General features: G+C 42.8%; 1 long non-coding RNA gene across 1 annotated transcript; it reads right to left on the bottom strand.

Annotated features, from left to right (window-relative positions):
* Positions 1–4568: 4568 nt before the first annotated feature.
* LOC307030290 lies at positions 4569–19683 on the bottom strand. Its single transcript, XR_013805607.1, has 3 exons — positions 17771–19683; positions 6136–6210; positions 4569–6034 (listed from the first exon to the last, which is right to left on the bottom strand). It is a non-coding gene; the product is annotated as an uncharacterized lncRNA (long non-coding RNA).
* Between the last annotated feature and the right edge of the window lie 3419 nt (positions 19684–23102).

Raw genomic sequence — 23102 nt, 5'->3', positions numbered from 1 at the left:
AAATTGTGATATCAATTCTGTAGCTAACCTCCAGGGAGCACGTTTATTTTATGAAATACCTGTATCCCTCTCATCACAACAAGACTCTACACTGTGCAGGAAAAACAATTACATACATGAAAATAACCTTGATGCATGGGAATTAAACACACAAACTATCTTCCGTGGCTATACTGATATGTCACAGTAACGGTAAACCACAGAAAAGTAAGTCAAGCGGGGCACAAGTTGAATACATAATACGGTAGTTCTATTATGCCTTTAAGCCTATACGTTTAACCCATAAGAACCAGGACCCATTTCTACTTTTGGGGAAATTAAGGGGAACGTCATTTAGACTAAATAGACACATTTCTGACAAGTAACCTCCCTAGTGTCAAATATCTGGTCTTTAATGGTAAAGTAACTCTTATTTATAACTTAATTAACAAGGATGATGTTTTGGTTTGCATTTGTTCGAACATACTATGAATTGAAGAATAAAGCATATGATAACTAAATATAATTGAATCAGCTAAATTAACTGACCAGACCATAATCATATTTCTAATTGTGCATATATGTCACTCCGGGTTTACTGTGAATGTTTAGGGTTAAAGTCCCGATGTGACACCATGTGTCACAGCAATATTTATGGCATTTGTTTCATATCAATTTCATCAAGAAATGTTTCCACAACAGGTTAAATTTAATCAGAATCAGAATACCTTTATTCGTCCCACAGAGGGGACATTTACATTTGTTACAGCAGAAAAGAGCCGAAGACAGCTTAATGTTTAACAAATGACATGTCATGTAAGCCTTTTTATTCTTAAATGGCTTGAATATTAACTTTAGCAACAAAAAACCTTTCCCAATCTAGCTAGTTCTGTCACATGTTTTAGCCTGACACATGGACATCTTGGACATGTTGTTATGGGAAGACAAAAGCAAATGACAAGGACCATGACCCCAGACTGTTCAGTGTGTGTCACTTTGGGACTTCATGAGATAAAAAAGGCTAAAGCTGTATAAGGAACTTTCCAGAACATTTAAATTTCATGTGACACCCGTGTCTAAGCAATTCTGTCTGCCTTCCGTGTTCCTGTTGTTATTTACTTCCTCTCTGCCTTCTTCTGATGATTTATCTGTTAGTTTGTGTGTTTAATTCCCATGCATCAAGGTTATTTTCATGTATGTAATTGTTTTTCCTGCACAGTGTAGAGTCTTGTTGTGATGAGGGATACAGGTATTTCATAAAATAAACGTGCTCCCTGGAGGTTAGCTACAGAATTGATATCACAATTTAATCGGAGCTGATCACAAGTTGTCATGACTGATTCAGTCATCTCGATGAGCGTTCGGGCTGTGAATAAACAACTTTTTTTTACTTTTAGGCTGTCTGAAGGTATGGACAGCTATCAAAGCTACTATACATCACATTAAGAACGATGAACAAATGAAAGTCGGACACAAATATATAATTTAAATGATTTATTGAAGTTTGCAATGTTTTGAACAGGCATCCACACAGTCACCTACTTTGTAATGTTCGATACCTCCCTGTAAGCGTCACGATATCGGACTCTCACCCACAACCTCACATACGAGTACTGAATGTGCAGCAAAGTGATCTTAGGAAGGCAGATATAGCAAAAGACGAACGTAAACGACAAACGATGTTTCTTTCCTGGTAAGTCAACAATGGGTCCTCAATGTACACGCCCCGGATTCCTATGAAGAAAATAATAGAATGTCGCCAGTTGTCATGACTCAACTTATACTGTAACACCGGCCATTACCAACTTCAACTTCTGCGAGATGCAAGCACACACACAATAGGCTATTTATTGAATGTATTTCAATGCTGCTATTATTAATACAGGCTACAGTATTGTGGTTTATGTTTTGTTATTTTCTAAAGTGCCTGCCATAGAGAACCGCAGTGACGCGTCGTAAAACCCGGAAGTAAGTTAGCATTTTTAGCACTTCCAGTTCCTTCCTCAAAAAGCAATGCGTCTTTTCCATAGGGTTTTGGAAAATAGCTCGAAATAAGGTCTGTGGTTGACACACATTTAAGAGATAAATCACGTTTTGTTCTACGACATTAAATACATCAGCAGTGACCCCACTGGGGATTTTTGAAGAGTTTACGTGTCTGAAAAATGATGGTTGTTACAGAGTGGCTGAATAGGGCTACAGAAATTGTCGAGGCCGTTTTACGTCATTACGCCGAATGTTTTCCAAAGGGGAGTCTGGATTCGTGTCATGAGGTAAGCTGACGTTACACCCTGGCAATAAACGAAGCAGTCACACATAGTGCTGCGTACCGGTACGCCGAACCGGTACTGGACTTGTAAAAAGTTTCGGTTCAAGTCCGGTTAAAACCGGAACGTCAGGAACCGGTACTTACGTATATTCTCCTTTGTGTTCTAAACCATCTAAAACCTTCCATAGATCGAGAAATTTGCGCTGAGAAAAGACGAAAAACATTGTTTTGGCTTCTGATATGGCGGCCATTACTGAACTCACGAAGTCTCGCAAAATATCGCAACTGCTCGCGAGATCTGTGTGACGTCAAGGGAAGCTGGCTTAGACATAGTGGACACTGACAGCGTGGGATACTGGTTGCCATATATGGTAGTGTAGCTAAGCTAACTCCTTTGTATGTATGGTGATATAGTGTCTGCCGAAAGAGCAACACTTCACCCAGACAATGTCAATATGCTGTTGTTCTTGAACAAGAACACATAGACTTGTACTCTTGCATATTGAGTCTTGTATGTACATCACTATGTATGTAGTTGTGTTGTGTAGTTAGTAACACATGTAGAGTTCTAGAAAAGACATGGTGTAGACACAAGTTGGAAGGGGGCACAATAAACCTGACGAGTTTGAATTTGAGTTGATTATGAGTTTATTTTCAATTGATAATTAGCTCACAATAAGTTCACTTTAGTTACTCACACAACTTGACACAAGTCCGGACGTATAAGTCCGGACCTGAACCTGAACCTCTGGACTTGAGTCCAGACCTGAACCTGAATGTGAGTCCAGGTACACAGCACTAGTCACACACTTTGACCTCAGGACAGCTCCAAAGTTGCTGGCAGTCAACCTTCCTTTCCTGAACAAATGCCAGTTTGGGTTGGTTCGCTGACCAGTGGTAGCCACCTGAATTGCCCTCTGTTGCTCCTCAGACAATGCCATGCTTGCCACAATTGCCTCAGGTCCCTGATGCCCAACAGCTTTGATCGTTTCAGGAACAGTAAGTGTTTCCAAGCTGCAGTGTTCCTCTTCTGGCTCGGGGGAGAGAAGCCAAGAAATTCCTGAGAACCTGCCCCCGAGTCTGTCCCTCAGCCAGTCACGATCTTCGGAGGTGGGCTCTCTTGTGAGCGGGTTAAATTAGTTATTGGTTTCAACAGTCACATTAAAACAGTTACTAAATCAGCCTATTATCACCAGGATTATCAGCAGGATTTGGAAAAACGTGTCCATGCTTTTATCTTCAGTAGACTGGACTACTGCAATGGTGTCTTCACAGGTCTCACTAAAAAATCTATTAGAAAGCTGCAGCTGATTCAGAACACCGCTGCTCGAGTCCTCACTAACACTAAGAAAGAGGATCACATCACTCCTGTTCTGAAGTCTTTACTCTGGTTCCTCACTAACACTAAGAAAGTGGATCACATCACTCCTGTTCTGAAGTCTTTACACTGGCTTCCTGTGTGTCAAAGAATAGATTTAAAAATACTGCTGCTGTTTATAAAGCACTGAATGGTTTAGGCCCAAAATACATTTCTGACCTCCTGCTAAATTATGAACCATCAAGATCTCTCAGGTCTTCAGGGACTGATCAGCTTTCTGTCCCCAGAGTCAGAACTAAACATGGAGAAGCAGCGTTCAGTTATTATGCTCCAAATATCTGGAACAAACTCCCAGAAACTTGCAGGTCCGCTAAAACTCTTACTACTTTTAAATCCAGGCTGAGGACTTTTCTTTTTGTCGCTGCTTTTAATTGAACTATTCATATCTTAGACTGCACTGTAACTTTTATCCATCTATTTTTTCTTTTAATGTTTATTTTATGAGCTTTTCTTTTTAATGACTGATTTTAAATGCCATTTTCTTAATGTCTTTCATTTTTTGTAAAGCACTTTGAATTGCCTTGTGTTGAAAAGTGCTATATAAATAAACTTGCGTTGCCTAATAAAGATTTCATGTGACACATACAATTGATTTGTTGATGGGAATTAATGTGAATAAATTAACTCTAGATTAACGGTACTCTTGCTATCACTACTCACCGACACTATAAACCTTGTCCCTCATGCTAGCCCTGACAACACCGGTAAGCACACCTTCATCTAGGCTGCACTGTTACGTGTCCTGACTTGTAGTGGTTCTCTCCTCTATCTACACTCTTCTTGTCATCTTTGTAAAACGATATCAGACTGGTAATTGACACAGCCATGACTTCTAGTTAAATTCAGTGTGGCTAAAATGAAAAGCTTCGTTAAAATATGCAAGCACGCGAAAGTCAAATTCAGCTTTATTGTCAAAAATTCTACATGTGTTATACATCCAGAAATATCGAAATATCGTTTCCAACAGTGTGACATGTGTATATATAAAACAAAACAAAAAGGGCCTAGATAAACGTGGTACACACATTAAACAAAACAAAAAGGGCCTAGATAACCGGGGTATACAGTTTAAAATGTTAATATATTTAAAGTGTTCAAAGTGCAGTTTCAGTGCAAGTCAGTTGAAACAATCTTAAGTTGGCGTGACGTTGAAGTCGTGCGACCCTGCTGCTGTACTGGCTTGTAGTTCGTTTACAGCATAACGTTAGCATTTTGCTTCTGGCGACTAGATTTATGATTCAAAAGTTATAAAAGTAGGGTTGACATGTGGAGATTATTCGGCTGAACAAAACGTGATCCCTCTCTTAAATGTGTGTCAACCACACACCTTATTTCGAGCTATTTTCCAAAATCCTATGGAGAATTTGCATTGTTTTTTGACAAAGGAACCGGAAGAAGTTTACTTCCGGGTTTTACCACGCGTCACTGCGGTTCTCTATTGCCTTTATTTGAAGATGCAATGCTGCTATAATTAATAATCGAGGCTACAGCCTCGATTATTAATCGATTATTATTCGCCAGGGCTGCCGAATAATCGATTTTGATCATGGTCAGTTTCTGGCAACCCTAGCGTGTACACGCCTCATGATGACAGCCGGAGTGAAACGCAGCGTGTGGAGGCTTCCTCGCAGCCCTTTCGCCTCACGGGCAGCGGCGGCGAGGGCAATGGCGTGGCTCGTCACCATGACGACCATTACAGCACATCACAGAGAAGCCAGAACGGGGGAATGAGCAGGGCCGATTCTAGGATCTGTGGGGGCCCTAGGCAAAGATTCACTGGGGGCCCCTCGAACCAGCTTTCATCACCATTGTGTTATAAATAATCTGACACCAACAAAAAAATTGCTAAATGTAAACAGTTTTTTATTTAACAACTTCGCATTTTTGTTATATTCAAAGTGAGTTATTAGTTAGTAATATGAATATAAAAGACATACAAAAACGAATAAATCACACATAAATATAAAGAACAATAAAATCAGAATAGTTTCCCTTTGTAAATCTACGTGAAGTTTTTTCAGTATTCTGCGGAAAGACTATATCTGTTTCTTGTATTGGTCCTCTTGTTTCTAGTGCACACTTTTCACTATCATTTACGACATTTGGCCATTGTGCTTGGTCGTCTGATGTGATAAAACCTTTTGTAGTCGTGGTAGTGGTGCTGGAGGTAGGGGTTGACGTGTCATCTTCATGATGAGAAGATGTTGCTGTCCCACTGGAGGCAGATGTCGACGCCTCACTGGAGGCAGATGTTGACGCCCCACTGGAGGCAGATGTTGACGCCTCACTGGAGGCAGATGTTGACGCCTCACTGGAGGCAGATGTTGACGCCCCACTGGAGGCAGATGTTGACGCCCCACTCAAGGTAGATATTGACGCCCCACTGGAGGTAGATGTTGACTGAACTGCTATGACCAAAAAAGAAACAGGCAATATCATGTTACAAGGAATCTTTGGAGTGCGATGCACAGTATAATCAATTAAAAGTGGAATAGCCTACTTAACTTACCATCATCAGAATTTGGATGGGACACCTAATCCTTTTCCGTTGCTGCTGCTGGTGCCAGAAACTTAAGAAAGGATTCTGAGGATTGATAATAAAGTGAAACTTATAACATTAACATGTTAACAATTCAAAATGCTTTCACTTTATATAATTCAAATTCCTCATATTCAGCTTTCGAATGTTGTTCTTGGGGATAGATTCCACTATTCTTCATTGTTTCAGGGTGTCCGCGGGGTCTTAAAAAGTATTAAAAGTTGATAAATCAATTTAGCGAAAATTAAGGCTATTAAAAAGTATTAAACGGCATTTTCCAAGGTATTAAGAAGGTTCACAGCAACGACAACATGAAACACCCTTTCATTTACTGAAACGACATGTCGGGAAACCCCACAAGGCGGCCCCATGCATAGCGCGCCGTAAAATGCTGCTTATTATTTTAAGTTTCGTTGCCTTGCTCCGCTCTGTGTGTGTGTGTGGGGGGGGGGGGGAATAAACGGCTACGGTAACGGGTCCCAAGGTGGGTAGACCGGCATACGCAACGCTCTGCGGGTCCAACGGCTCCGTGTGTGCCCTATATGATCATTTTCTGATAACGATGAAAGAGCCCGCCTCCCTCTCCCCACGTCTCCTGCTGCTGCTGGGCTGTCAGAAGAGGGGGAGAAAAAGAGAGGCAGTCACCGTTTATTAAATATTATTATATTATTATACAGAGAACAGAGTCGTTATCAATTTGTTTTAAAGCTCAATAAATAACAAAGAAGACCTCTGACCGGCACTTTCCTAATTTTGTACGGAAGATTTAAACTTTAACGGACATGTTGACCGGCGGAACATTTTTTTTACGGAAACTGCCGCACGGTCCCCTCGTTCCTTGGAAGAGGCGGAGAGGTGGGTGTTTTTCATCTGCTGTGGACTACCTGAGAGATACAGCAGGAGAACACGCCGTCCACCGCGGAGAATAAACAGAAGGGCAACCATGGCAACCATGCTCCGGTGTCTTCTTCGCTGCTTTTGGTGTATTTCGGGCGGCAGCAGCGCCACTTACAGGCCTGACATATGTACTACATTGTTTCCAGCATTTCCAGCGGTCTAGAGTGAACGGACACGTTAATGAATCGAATGCGTGTGAACGGAAGCCTTTTTTGCGTTTGCGTATGCGTTTTACCGTGTGGGGCCGGGGTCTAAGCCAAACTATATCCGGTCACAGAGATCTGCTATTTTAAAGTAAAGTCAACACATATAGACCCTAAATATAGTCTATATTAAGAAGGAGAAAAGTCTTAACATATATATCCTTTTTTGTAAACATATGACAAATGTGTGAGGGTGATGACGTCAGAGCATCGTCTTATGTGCCAGGGCTTAGCCCCGGACAGCCCCAGCCCAATTTAACCCCTGGGTATTTGTGAGGGAGCTCCTATATGGCATTACCCCGCTGAAGCTCACCAAAGTTTAACATATTTCATAGTTCAAAGTTTTGTCAATTGTTTTGTTTATTGGTCAAATAGTGGTTTCTAATGTTTTCTGAGGAGTTTTACTGGAATGAAAGAGCACAGAGTCTACAGAAGCAAAAAAGCAGCATACTGCATTAAACCTGACCTTCACAGAGAGGTTGAAGTTCATGTAGAAAGGAGGCTTCAGTAGTCTGTCTGCACTCTGTTTAGTTTTGCTATCTTACAATCAATATAGTAAATGTGAGGTAAAGTGTGTTGCCAATGTAACCGGTTAGAACTCAAAGTTGCGATGAGGTCTTAAAATGTATGGAAAGGGTCTTAAAAAAGGTATTAAAAGGTATTAAATTTGACTTCAGGATTCCTGCATATACCCTGTGTTTACTATTTCCATTTCATTTGAAAGGGACAATGTAAGTGAACATGGTTCCAATACAGAGGATTGTGCTGGAGCCTGCACTATGGCTACTAAGGTTGAAATATTTTCAGTATCATCATAAGACCACTAGGAGTACAGTACAGAGAAGGAAAATACAATAAAATACACTCAACACATAGCAGCACACTAACTTAAAAATATGTTATTTAGGGTACAACATTCATAGCTTGACAGTTAGCTCAGCCGGACACAGCTTCAGTTAACTGGCCTACAGATAAAGTTAGCTGATTTCCCCCTCCAAATTACTCCATTACTGGTGTCCCATTAAACAACGGGTGAAACGTTAATGTAGAAATGGCAGAGACCATGTTTATTTCAGTAACAATGCCAAAAGATTAATGAAGACATGTTAATACTTTAATTACTAGCTTTTACGTTCTTTCAGCCGGCTAGCTAAGCTAACGTGTCAACGGCAACTGTAAGTTATAGCTTCTACGTTCTTTCAGCCAGCCAGCTAGCTAAACTAAGCTAAGCTAATAGGTCAACGGCGTTGTACCGACCCGGCTGCGCACACATGACTTGGTAATGTCACGGCCAGCAGAGCAGATACTGTTCTGCTAGGTTAACTCTTGTCATGTTAAACATCAAAGTAAACAAAATAAATAATTTGATTCTAGTGGAAGTTACGTAATTCAAGTTTCTCTATCCCACAGTTAAGGTTAGACTAGCAACATTTAATCATTTAGTATGTCATCTTTATCTACTCAACTTAATTACCACCGTCTTGTTATTTTCTCTCATCTTCATCTTTTTTCTTCTTCCTTTTTTCGCTTCCAGAAAGATAATTTCTCTTCATTTTTCAGTGCCTTTCCTTGTCATCAGGATTATTTTGTAAACAATAATGCATTGCACGCGATTTGCGACACTGACCGGAGTGAGTCTGGATAAGGTGGGGCCCCATTAGGGAGGTCTCCTACTGTCATTGCAAACGTTGCGCATTGCCCCACTTACTCAAATTCAGTTCATCTACAATAATGGGGCCCCCACTATTGTAGATTAACTGAATTTGATGAAGGCTTATGGCAATGTATGATGTCTGTTTAATTATATTTTTTGTATAATTCGTTGTTCTGAATTTTGCATAAAAATTTAAAAAACGACACTGATATCGTTTTAAAGATGTGTCGCCCCTCGGGGGCCCCCTACTGGTCTGGGGCCCCAAGCAGTTGCCTGCCTTGCCTGTGCGCAAGCGGCGGCCCTGGGAATGAGCAGTATTCCAGGCTGAGTGCCCCCAGCGGCAGCACCCGCAGCGCCACGGCGCCTAGGGCTTGCTGCAGAAGCGTGCTGGTTTTAACCTATCGGTTAATAAACTGCAGAGCTCGCTAATTAAGCCGGCTGCCACTAATCTGTTGATTAAGTAGACAGCAGGGCTCGCTGCAGAAGCCTGCCGGTTTTAACCTCGGTTAATAACCTGCAGAGCTCGCGGCATTCCTCTGTCCGAGGTACGCCTCCTACACACGGTCATAATAAACCCATGAGCGCCGTTATATAAAGCCTCATGTGGGCAGCACTGCACACACCTCCATCCATCCCCTGAGCATGTACGCGCCTCATGATGAGAGTCGGAGTGAGACGCAGCGTACGGAGGCCCCCGCGTAGCCCTTTCGGTCCAAGCCCACTTTGGGTTGCCTCACGCCCTGTGTAAACCAGCTGCCTATAACCTGTCGGTTAATAGCCAGCAGGGCTCGTTGCTAAAGCCTGGTTTTAACCTGTCGGTTAATAAATGTCAGAGCGCGCTAATTAAGACGGCTGCCACTCATCTGTTGATTAAGTAGACAGCAGGGCTCGCTGCAGAAGCCTGGTTTTAACCTGTTGGTTAATAAACTACAGAGCTCGCGGCATTCCTCTGTCCGAGATACGCCTCGTACACACGGCCTTAATAAACCCATGAGCGCCGTTAACGCCTCATGTGGGAAGCACTGCACACACCTCCATCCATCCCCTGAGCGTGTACGCGCCTCATGATGAGAGTCGGAGTGAGACGCAGCGTGTGGAGGCCCCCGCACAGACCTTTTGGTCCAAGCACACCTTGGGTTGCCTCACGGGCAGCGGCGGCAGGGGCTCTGGGGTGGCTCGTCACCATGACGACCAAAAACACATCTCGAGCACGTGCGCCCGCTCTCAGAGTTTTTCTCAGAGTGGCAGCGCGTGTGTCTGATGGACAGATGGATGAGCAGGCTGATCAGCAGAGGATACGTCCTGCAGTTCGCCTCTCTCCCCCCCCCCCCTCCCCACAGTTCAATGGGATACAGGAAACACTCCTGTTATCCCAGAAGCTATGTCTTGCGCTCCAATCCGGGTTGCTGGAACTCCTGTTGAAAGAGGATATTTCCAGGGTTCCTCAAAGGGAGGAAAATCAGGGGTTTTCACTCCCGTTATTTTTCTAATCCCGAAAAAGACTGGGGGAATGACACATCCTCGATCTGTCAGTATTCCACATGCTGACGATCAAACAGGTGCTGGAATGAACTAGGACGACTGGTTCACTTCCACCTGAAGGATGCATACTTCCACGTACCCATCATCCCAAAACACAGGAAATTCCTGCGTTTTCTCATTTCAGGGAATATCAGACCAGACAATAGTCTGTCGTTCGGATATTTCCCGGCTCCTCGCATTTTTGTGTAGAGAAGGCTGGAGCCACTACACAGAGGAGGGATGAGGGTGTGGTTTTCTCTGGACGACCTGCTATTTGCTGGCTCGCTCCAGGGAGGAAGTCGCTTTACAGACGGTACATCTCGTATCGCATCTGTCAAAGCCTGGGTTTCATAATAAATTGGAAGAAGAGCTGTCCTCTTCCTTCTCAGACAATCGTTTATCTGGGAGTGGAATTAAACTCAGCCAGCATGAGATAGCGGCTCTCGCGGTACCCCTGGGTCTCTTCCAAAAGGGGGACTCCAGAGGTGGTTCATTCGCTGCAGACGCCTGCTGTTTTTAACCTATTGGTTTATAAACTGCAGAACTCGCAGCATTCCTCTGTCCCAGATATGCCTTCTACACACGGTCATAATAACCCACGAGCACCGTTATAACGCCTCGTGTGGACAGCATGCACACACCTCTCATCCCCTGGGCATGTACGCGCCTCATGATGAGAGACGGAGTGAAATGCAACGTGTGGAAACTCCCTCGCAGCCCTTTTGCCTCACGGGCAGCGGCGGTGATGGCATGGCTCGTCACCATGACGACCATTACGGCACATCACAGAGAAGCCTCTCCCCCCCAGCAGTTCCATGGGATACAACAAACACTCCTGTCATCCCAGGAACAGTGTCTTGCGCGGTTTTTACTCCGCTATTTTTCTAAATCTCGGAAAAAAACGGAACCTTTAGACCAGGTTCCCCTTAAACGGTTGTCAGCCAAAGTAGTATTGCTTTTGGCTCTATCAGCGAAAAGGGTGAGTGATTTGTCTGCTCTCTCTGTGGCTCCGTCATGCCGCCGGATCCAAGGAGATGGCAGTTCAGCTGTTTTACGCCCTAACCCAGCTTTTATGCCAAAGGTCATCACAAGCTCTTTTAGAGTCGAGAGTAATCACCTTGGATGGCTTCTTTCCCCCTCCACACAGGTCGGAGGAAGAAGCCGCGTCTCATCTCCTCTGTCCTGTGAGCGCGCTGTCCTGCTAGTGGCGCGCACGGCTGCTTTGCGCCATTCTCAGCGCCTGTTTTTGCATTATAGAGAGCGCTCGATCGGGCAGCCTTTGTCTGCACAACGGCTGTCACACTGGCTGTGTGAAGCTGTGTCACAGGCTTATGTCTCCTCTGGGGTGGATCTCCCGGAGAACATCAATGTGCACTCCACCATAGGAATGTCCTCCTCCACGGCTTTGCACGGAGGAATGTCAGTAGAAGACATTTGCACTGCTGCATCTTGGTCTTCCCCCTGTTCATTTATTCAATTGTATTTGAGGGATGTCTCCCTTTCCTTCTGACACACCCTGTACGGAGTGTCTTGTCAGAGTGAGTGACGTCAGGGATCCAGCCGTGTGCTCTAATGCCTGTCTGCACGCAGAGAGCTGCTGTTCCCCCTCTTTTTGTCACTGGACAAAGTATGACCTTCGTCTCTACTTTTCACAGCGGCAGGTATGTATTGTTCCAAGCCTTCGTCCCCTCATGGAAAATATTGATGTTATGCTATATTCCAGGGACGGTGATGCGCCATTACGCATGGCACAACAGGCATGGGGTGTTATTGAGCAGGTGTGTCTGTGCTTCTAGTGCCAGGCGGACCCACTGGGGCGCAGATTACATCATGCTTCGCCCTTAACCCAATAGCGATAGCCTTCGAGGGCGAAGCCATATATGAAATAGAACTGTAGTTACCTACTGTAACTCCAGCTTCTATGAGTAAATGTTTACTCTAAGTGCTGGGCCCCACTGGCTCTACGAATAGCTGAAGAAAAGTTATTTTGTATGGGAGTAGATTGTCGGGCCTCCTTCCTATTTATACCGGAAGGAAGCCCTTGCGGGTGGGCGTGGACTACAAGTGTTTCAGTGCTGCGTGACTGCGCAGGGGGATTACCCAATAGCGATAGCCTTAGAGGGCTACGCCATTTACTCATAGAAGCTGGAGTTACAGTAGATAACTTGTTAACGATGCCATGATCGATCTTAGGGCAGAAATACCGTGAGCATAGTTTAACGTAAAAGAGGAATAAATACACACATACACCGTCGGCTTTGCTTCAACCGGAAGTGACACGTTTTATTGCGCATGTCCCATTTATCACGGGAATACAGGAAGTGATTAGTATAAGATTATTAAATAAGCAAATTCATATGTAACATTTCATAATTCAACACCCCCACTTACTCTTATACTGCGCAATTTCTCAACATGAACTCAAATGTAAACGCCTTATACACTTGCACAATAACAGTGTTTTAGATTTCTGGGGTTATTTACATTCCAAACAAATACTTTACAAATTTCTCACTTTTGACCTTTGTTGCAGGCTTAGTGAAAATATCAGCAACCATATCAGCTGTAGGGCAATAGTCAATGGTTATCATGTTATCACTCAGTACAGTTCGAACAAAATGATACTTGATATCCACATGTTGACGACATACTGGGTTCTTGGATCGAGCAATTGCACCCTGGTTATCTTCAAAGATTTTCACAGGAGTATATTGACCCTCACTGTCCATGCTCTCTATTAGCTGCACAAGATACAAACTCTCTTGTGCTGTGGCAGCCAGTGCCATGTACTCTGCCTCACATGTCGACAAAGCTACTGTTTGCGGTTTCTTTGATCTCCAAGAAATAACAGGCCCATTGCTAGTTAGACTAAAACAGTACCCTGTTATACTCCGTCTGTAATTTTGGTCTGTTGCCCAATCCGCATCACAGTATGCAACAAGTTTCAGTTTTTTAATCTTGTTGTTTAAAACATAGCTCCTGATTAATTGTGCCCTTTAAGTACCTCAATACATGTTTAGCAGTTAACCAGTGTTGTTCTTTTGGCTCTGAAAAATACTGTGACAGTTTACTGACTATCCAACTTAGATCAGGCCGTGTAGATGTCATTAAATATATTAAGCTGCCTACAACTTCACGATATTGTGTTGCATCAACAGTTTCACCATCATCAAAGTTTTGTTTCTGTTCACATGGGGTGGACCTTGGCTTACAGTCATTCATACCAAACTTTTCCAGTATTTTTGTAATGAATTTCTTTTGACCCATCTTTATTTCTCCTTTTTCCTGAGTAAAGTCAATGCCTAGGAAATGTTTAAAGTCCATGAAATGTCCAAAATAAACGTTATTCTGTGTTAATAAATCGCTTCATCACTTTCCACTGTTTCATTTGACATATCAACATCAATGATTCTTTCCATAAATACCCCCCAAATAACATGAAATGTGTGCCACTTTCCCGTGTTATTCCGCTCCGGTAGCGAAAAGCTTGCCAGCCATTAATCCAGCTGTGTGACGTCACACGTGGCAAACACCAGCCCCGTCTGGATTGTTTGTTTTGTATCCTTCCGCTATTTTCGCTCAACAAATGTGTAACCGGACCTCGCTAAACTTTTTTTATCTAACAATTCATGATGGGGAAGCGATGTGTAGTTGCGAGCTGTGAATGTTTCCTGATTGCTATAAACATTGATCATGGGTGCTGGAAGATTGTGCACAAAACTCGGGTCAGAATTAAGTTACTACAGGTGTCATGCCAGCTTGAGCTAAATGTCACCAGAGAACAGTGAACTTGCCTAGTGACTGAAATATATAAAAGTTGAAGTGAAATAAGTAAGGCCAAAAATGAATTACGTCTGAATATCTTTATTATTTTTACCACTTTTAATTATTTGTGGGCTCGCACATATACCAAAATAGACTAATGTACACTGCAATAAAGATCAAATGTTACAAGTGAAAAATTAACAAAAGAACCCTTTTTTATTTATCAAACAGTAAATTAATACAATCTTACAAACTTGTGATTTGGAAAATGTTGTTATAAACATGTTTCTTTGGAAAAATAATATTGTAAATGATGTACTTTGTAAATTATTTACATCATGCGAAACCATTTTAACCAGTTCAGCTGCATGATTTAGGTCAAATTACAGATTTGGCCATTGAAATCCCTGATAGCGGCCTCAGGGTAAGTCTTCCGTATCTCGGTTACAGCACATGCAGGCAGCGGGACTCTGATTTTTGGGCCGAGTACACCCCAGCACCAACGTACAAACTGTCGATAAGCTGTATATCGATACTTCCTAATGAAAAAAAAGTATACAGATTATAAATATATTTGGAGAAAAATAAAATGTTATGTAGTACTATTATGTAGCAATGGTTACAAATTGGCTTATAACATGATATTTGTATTTTACTTGTACAAAATAAATATGAGGTTGTACATGACTGCTTGACAGAATCATAGACCTCTTATATATTTCCTCACATGTGTAGTTGTTTCTTTTCCCAAGCATACATTGAACTTGCATACACAGAAAAAATAAAAGCCAAGCTGTTTTTGACTGCTTGAAAGAGTTTAATGGTATCTTTAAAAGTGTACCATATCTGTAGCGACTAAAAGTATTATATGAAAGCAAAGCTGCAATAGGCAGTTGGGTCAATCAATATTTACTTACTGGTGTAGTGGGCCATCAACTGCTCTGTGTTGTTGTTTGTATTGAAGATACGCTATTTTCAGTGTCCAAACACTGAGACAGCCTTCTCTAAAGCCTGGGTGGCTAATAATGCACCTTGGTTTCTCGTCGGTGTCTTCTATCTGGTCAGTAGGTTGCAAACTGTCTTATTTGTTCCATCACCTGCCAGATCTCTCTGCAGCATACACATTCATCTGCAGTGGGCATGCTTTCACAGCATTGACATGTACACCTGAATATTGTACATAACATAAAAATAAAACAATATCTGCCGGACGTGTGAGGAACAGATGACAAATTAAGATCGAAATTTAGTGCAGGTCAAATTAAATAAAACAGAATTTACCATTCAATATTGCCGACTCGAGTCTCGCCGGCTGCGGAATCCGCTTCTCTTTCACAAGTTTCTGCCTCGTTGTTCGATTGCCGGGCAGGAGGCTCGTACTGATAAGGCAAGATGCCTTGAAGTGGAAGGCTAGCTGGTTCACTCTCTACTTCTGTAACTGAATCCAGATAACCCACCGAATCTGAGCTTGAATGATCGCTGTCGCTGTCTGAAGTTGTCGCGTTGCTTGCCATTTGGACTGATTTGATCAAATGGCAATATTTGCCACGTGTGACTTCACCGCTCGTTCGGGAGTGATCGGGGGCGTACTCGGCAAACTTCGGAACCAACATCGGTTTTTAACGTATATGTCATTTAATTATGACCAAACTTTAAACATTTTTATTTTATTTTATTTTGTTGATATCTAAACTACATGTTAAAAAACACCTGTGTTAGATGCATTACATGGCCTTTAAGTTTCCCAAAGATCCTTCATTTTGAATTTTGTGCTCAACATTTCTTTCACAGTATTAATTGTGTGAATATCATTAGCTGCGATAACTAAGTCATCCACCCAAATAATCAGAATGATCCTCTCATTTTCTATTCCTTTACTGTAGACACAGTGATCAGCTGGGTTTTGTGCAAAACCATTCTCACAGAGATGATCATGCAACATTTTCTTCCAGTTTCTTCCAGATTGTTTTAACCCATACAGTGATTTGTTCAGCTTGCAGACTAGCTTTTCATCTGTGTCTGACTTGACCTCAAAACCTTCAGGTTGCTGTACATACAGCTCACAATCAATTGGAGCATGTAAATACGCAGTTTTAACATCCATCTGATGTAGCTGTAATTCATGTTGAGCTGCCAGTTGCATCAAGCTTCTTACTGATGTCATGTTTGCAGTCGGGGAAAATGTCTCCTTATAGTCTATTCCTGCCACTTGACTATATCCCTTTGCAACATATCTGGCTTTATATATTTCAGTCTTTTCTGTTTTTTCTTTGATTGTATAGACCCATCTACCCCCCACTGCATTTTTGCCCACTGGTAGTGTGGTCAATGTGAATGTGTCATTTTCCTTAAGAGAATTCATTTCCTCCTGCATAGCATCAGTCCAGAGTTTTGACTCTGCTGAATTCATGGCCTCTTTAAAGGTGTTTGGTACATTACACATTACTCTGTAGCAGTAGTCAATATTTAAATACTTCTGGTCGTCACACTGTACTTTACATTCGTAGTCCTCTAAATACTGAGGTCTCTTCCTTTCTCTTTGGGGATAGCTTCTATTTTGACCTTCTGCTCCCTTTCCTGTCTGAGTGTTTGTGTCATCTGTCTCAGTTCGAGCCTCCTGTGTCTCTTTTGGACACGAGTCAGTCCCCTGGGTTTCTGGCTTGGTGGATACAAACCTTTTCTCATAAAAATCGTCATCACTTGCCTCAAAATCAGTCTGTGTATGTCGCTGGACTATACTTTTTGTGACAAACTTCGCTTACCTGTGTTTTCGAACATACCTGTGTCTGGGTTGTAGACTAGGTATGCTGGGCTGTTTTTATCATACCCTACAAAAATACCCTTCTCACACCTCGAGTCTAACTTTTTATTTTCCTGCTTGTATGCATAGCGGCATAAGTCCATAGCTTCTTTGGTAAATTACTCTCAAGAAACATGCATCTTGCCATTTCAAAAAGTGTTCTCCAGTTTCTCTCAGCTGTCCCATTTTGATGGGGTGAGTAAGGTGCTGAAGTTTCATGTCGTATTGCATGTTGTATAAGGAGCGATTGAAAGTTTGTCCCGGTGAATTCTGTACTGTTATCAGACCTTATACATTTGATTTTACCGTAAGGTGCGACATCAGCAATGAATTTTTCTGTGGCTTTGAAAGTATCACTTTTAGCTTTTAGGAAATACACAAATACTGCCCCCGAAAAGTCATCTGTAAAAGCCAATGTGTAACTGAATCCCTCCTTAGCCTCTGGCTCAATAGGACCTGCTAAATCAGTGTGCACAAGATTGAGCGCTGCTTTAGCTCTTGCATCTGGTTGTCTGTTCCTACTCTGAGCAAATTTACCTCGAGTACACACTTCACAGTTAAGGTTATATTTATCAATTCCACCCTTCATTTTCATGCCCTCAGTGACTTTTTCCAGTTGTGACACATCATCATAGTTACAGTGACCAAGTATTTCGTGCCATGTTTGAATGTCATAACATCCATAACATGCATCGTCCTTAGCTTCACAGTCCACAGTGTTTAAAAAATAAAGTCTATCATATTCCTTGATGTCAAATATTTTACCTCTCTGGTGAATCAGCTTGTTACAACCCTGACGAAAGTTCACTGATGCTCCGTTGGCTGTCGCTACTTTAACAGAGAAAATGTCTTGTGGATAGGACGGTATGTAGAGCGCGTCCTTCAGCGTCGCTGTCACTCGTCGTCCCTCCGTGTCTTTCAGGCAGACCTCCGCCTCTCCTTTCTTCAAAGCGACACCACTTGTTCTTGTCCCGTCAGCCAATTCAACAAAGTGGTCTTTCGGTTGAAAAGTCTCATCGAACCTTTTACACTTGTCGATGTTCGTTATTATGTGTGACGTTGCTCCGGTGTCGACCATCAGCCCTTTATGTGTAACTCCGGTTACTGGACTGTCACGTACTTTAAAAACAAATGAGTGGTCCTCAACGTCAGTTGCTTGTTTAGCATTGTCTCTCTTTTTGCGTCTGCAGTTTGCATCTATATTTGTGGAATTTTTGCAAAAACTGCACCAGCTGTCTCTGGTCTTTGCTGTTGCTGCTACGCGCACTTCGACACTCACGAGCCCGGTGCCCTTTCTGACCGCAGTTGTAGCAGGTGATATCGGGGCCATCTCTCCACTTCCACCAGCCACTCGCTTTCATAATATTATCAGATTCCTCACTCAAGTTGGCATTGTATTTTTCTGTGCTTTCATAGCTCCTCAACTTTGTTTTGAACTCACCAAAAGCTAGCTTCTCATCCCCTTGTGTAATGTGGATGGCAAACGGCCTAAAACAGATTGGCAGTCCCTTCAAAATCATGGCTATCAGCAGCCCGTCGCTAAGAGTTTCTTCAGCATTTCTCACTGCTGTAATTGCCGTTTCGGCACGAATAATATAGTCAGTGACGCTCTCATTAGCGGCTTTCTGCAGCTACGTTAGTTCAGTGTAGAGGCTGATGATCACCCGTGGTTTCCCTTTCCCAGCGTAGTGATCCTTCAATATTTGTAACGCTTTTCTTCCGTTGTCCGCTGCTTCTCTCATGATCAGTGAAAGGCTTTTATCATCCAGTACCTGGATCAATTCCGCATAGGCTTCTTCGTCTTTCTGATCATCAGCCTCATCATCTTCACCTGGCTCCTCTAGGATGACAGCCTTCAATCCTAGCAGTCGCAGGTGACCCAAAAACGTTGTCTTCCATAACTCGTAGTTCTTCTCATCTCCGTCGAAACACAAACGGTTCCACCGGCTTCCATGGTCCCTCCTGGGCCCATAACCTGTTAACGATGCCATGATCTTAGGGCAGGAATACCGTGAACATAGTTTAACGTGACGGAGGAATAAATACACACATACACCGTCGGCTTTGCTTCAACCGGAAGTGACACGTTTTATTGCGCATGTCCCTTTTTTTCCACGGGAATACAGGAAGTGATTAGTATAAGATTATTAAATAAACAAATTCATATATTACATTTAATAATTCAACATAACTACAGTTCTTATTGTGCATCCGTGGGTGAAGGTAAAACGCATGTAGTACTGAACACGTCGCATCACATGAACGTGCTGGGCGGCGTGGTCCCGTGGGTTAGATGCGCGTTCATAATGCAGAGGGAAATAACTCTCAGAATAACGTTATTAGCACATTTCTACAACTTGAGGAACGAATGTTTTTAATAAGGGCTATACAAGTGTTCATACTGGGTAGTTTATTTTGTTTAAAAAAGGATCCAACGATTTACAGACCACTCTTTCCCCATGTAAGTCAATGGGAAAAAGTGTTTCTGGGCCCAGCAACCTAAAGGAAGTGTAGTACCGCCGTTTGGCCACAACGAATATTCTACTCAAGAGTCCGGCGCACTTCCTGGGGGCTTGGTTGAGTGGCACAGACCTATTATTAATGTAATAAGATGTAGTTTGTGTGGATAAATGTTTATGTAACGTTAAAGGTGAGATATTGTGTGTTTACAGTTCGGTTATCGCCAGTGTTGAAAGTGTGCCGGTCCTACCCGGTCCTTAGTACCGGTAAGAGATTTCCAGGCGGTCCGGAGGACCGGGAAGAATTGATAGCTCCACCCGTGGAATTTATACTACGAAGGGCAGATATTTTGGTTTGGATTACTGGTCTGGTCGCGTGTGTGTGTGTGTGTGTGTGTGTGTGTGTGTGTGTGTGTGTGTGTGTGTGTGTGTGTGTGTGTGTGTGTGTGTGTGTGTGTGTGTGTGTGTGTGTGTGTGTGTGTGTGTGTGTGTGTGTGTGTGTGTGTGTGTGTGTGTGTGTGTGTGTGTGTGTGTGTGTGTGTGTGTGTGTGTGTGTGTGTTGTGTTTGTGTCCCGGGGAAAACACTAACGAGAAACACCGGCTGCTGTTATGCCTGCTGTGACCTCAAGTTACTCCGTTCTTCGCTTGTAATTATGCCGTTACAAGCTTCTAAGTTGTATTTATCATCTGAATTTGCCGAAACAAGTTTCATATTCTGAAAGCCAAGACTTTGTCTATTAAACAAAACACCCGAACCCCGAAAAACAATTTTTTTACGCAAATCCACGTTTATTTTGAAATGAGCCGTTGCGACTTCCGACTGATTTCGATAGAGCGGGTCACATATTAGCTTTTTCCCACTTGATCAGAATAGCGGGAGGAGAAAAGAATGGAGTGACTGAATGACAGCTAGAAAATTAGGCTACGTGGTAATTAAAGCAAAAATGCAAACGACGACTCTTTAGATGTTTAAGAGAAAGGAGAGAGATGAAGAAACTCAGAATGTGCTTAAAATTTGAAAAACAACGCCCACAGATGACACAGGTGATGATGCTTATTTAGCCCAGAGAATGGACATGAACATGGCCATGATGAATATAATAAGTTAGCTAACTAGCAAACTGTATATCTCTATATGGGGTGCCCAACCAGTCGATCCCCAGTCGATCTCGAGATGTCTAAAAGTAGAACAACAATATTCAGTTTTATCGTTAATGTCCTACAACAGGGGTGGCCAAACTTTTTGGTTCAGGGGCCACAATGATGTATCAATGTGACAGCCGGGCCGGGGGGCATTGTTTGGTTCCGTCTTGATTCATGTCGGGCTGAGGGTTGTTTTAATCTCATTCTCCCGCGCGCGGGGTGACGTCCACGCGCAGCTGCGACGACCAGGGAGGAAGGGACTTTTCGCGGCGCGCGCGGCGTGTGGACAGTGGGGGATAACATAAATAAAAATTGGATCGTTGTATTTTAGACTTTAAGGCTTTTTAAGATCAGCGCGGGAACCCTGGCTCATTTATACCAATATTGGACGGGCCACATTAAACACATCAACGGGGCGCATGTGGCCCGCGGGCCGTAGTTTGGCCACCTCCAGGCCCGGTTCTACGGGGGTGCATAAGGGTCCCAGTTGAATGTTAAGCACCCTCACTTGAAAAAGAGAAGGGAGTGAAAAATATTACATATACAATAACAATAATAATAATAATAATAATAGTAGTAGTAGTAATATGAAGAAGAAGAAGAAGAATATAGTTGAAAATAAAATAAACTGTAATTGTGTTCAAATATTGTGGTCAAATAACTATAGTTAATAACCCCCCCCCCGTCAACGATCGCCGCCGTCTTGGTTCAAAAAAGGTTGGGCACCCCTGCTCTATATAGTCAAAGGCTATTTTACTCAGAACACAACATGTACACAGCATACTATTTTAACATTAAATATTTTGCTTTGATATCTTCTATTTTAATCTGCACATTGTGGCATACATTTTATTTTATTAGTATTTTAATTTATGTAACCAATATTCTGAAAATTCAAAGAAAGACAGAGACTTGTACATTTTTGACTGTCTGCTGAATTTAGTTATACATCTTTATTCTAATTTATAACAGTTGAGGCCCAGAGGGAGGAAGAGGAGACTCAGCCAGAAGAAGTGGCAGCAGGTCCCTCAGAAGCCACCATAGGTGATGCTAGCCCTACTGCATACCCTTCTATATGGAAAGAAGAACAATATGAACAGTTCAAACAGAAAAATGAATGGATGTATGCTCACAATGGAAGGCTAGGCTGTACCCCATGCCATGATGTGAAGGATCTGGGTGTCATGGCCTCCCGTGGTGTTAATATTGCTATTCAGTGGGCTGATGGAAAGATAATCCCAGCTGGTCCATCAAGGGATGTCCAGCTTTCATCACTGCGCAAAAAAATCCGTGAACACAAGAACTCTGCAGCACATAATGAAGCAGTCAAGATTATTCAGACAGCAAATAAAGATATTCTTCTGAACATGAACGCGAGTAGTCAGGAGTCTGTGTTTGAGTCTACTGCCAAGGTATTCATGACAACCTATTATGTGGCCAAGAACAACAAGCCTTTCACAGACTTTGAGATTCTGATTGACCTGCAGCATGCAAATTCTGCTGATTTGGGGCGTGTTTTGCATAGCAAAACTGTCTGTTGACATAATTGAGCATGTGTCATCACAGATGAAAAAGGAACTTCTAAAAAAGATAATAGAGACCAAAAGCAAAATCACAGTATTGGCTGATGAGTCAACCAGTGTTGGGCACAAATCAACACTAATTGTGTTCCTGAAGGCTAGTGTTGATGGAGACATGGAGCCCATTGCCTTTCCGTTGTACCTGGTTGAGCTGGATAGTATGTCTGCTCCTCATATCAAGGAACAGATTATGGGTTGCTTGCTTAAAAATGGCTTTACTGTTGAGTTGCTGAGAGAAATCCTCATTGGATTTTGCAGTGATGGGGCCAGTGTCATGCTGGGAGTGAAGTCAGGTGTTGGGAAGTTGCTCCAGGATGACTTCCCAGGCATCATACTATGGCACTGCCTTAATCACAGACTGGAGCTTGCTGTTGACCAGGCACTGGATGTGACAGGGGGAACAAAGGACTTCCAGGCATTCATGGACAGCCTATATTCATTATATAGCCAGTCACCAAAAAACATGCGGCAGCTGAGTGAATTTGCTCACAACCTGGACATCGCCCTCAGGAGGATTGGAAAAGTGTTCAGTGTTCGCTGGGTAGCTTCTTCATGGAGGGCAGTCTCTGCAGTTTGGTAGTCTTATCCAGTCTTGGCACAACATTTCCGTGAGGCATCAGAGGATGATACAAGGGACAGCAGAGAGAGGGCCAAATTCAAAGGTCTGCTTTCTAAGTTGTGCTGCATCAACTTCCTGAAAAGTCTTGCACTGATGGCAGATGTTCTGACTGAACTTAAGAACTTGTCAGAAATTCTTCAGAACAGGAAGACCACACTCCCAAAGGCCCATGACATCATGACGACGTATGTCAAACGCATAGAAAGTTTCAATCGCTACCCAGGACAACATGCAGTTGATGCCAGTCAGGCAGAGGAAGTGATGGAATTCAAGGGAGAGGATTTAAGAGTTGGCAG

This window comes from Notothenia rossii (genome assembly GCF_949606895.1).
Source record: "Notothenia rossii genome assembly, chromosome: 1".
Classification (NCBI taxonomy): domain Eukaryota; kingdom Metazoa; phylum Chordata; class Actinopteri; order Perciformes; family Nototheniidae; genus Notothenia; species Notothenia rossii.
Note: the sequence above shows the minus strand (reverse complement) of the source record. Positions and strands in the feature narration are given on the sequence as shown.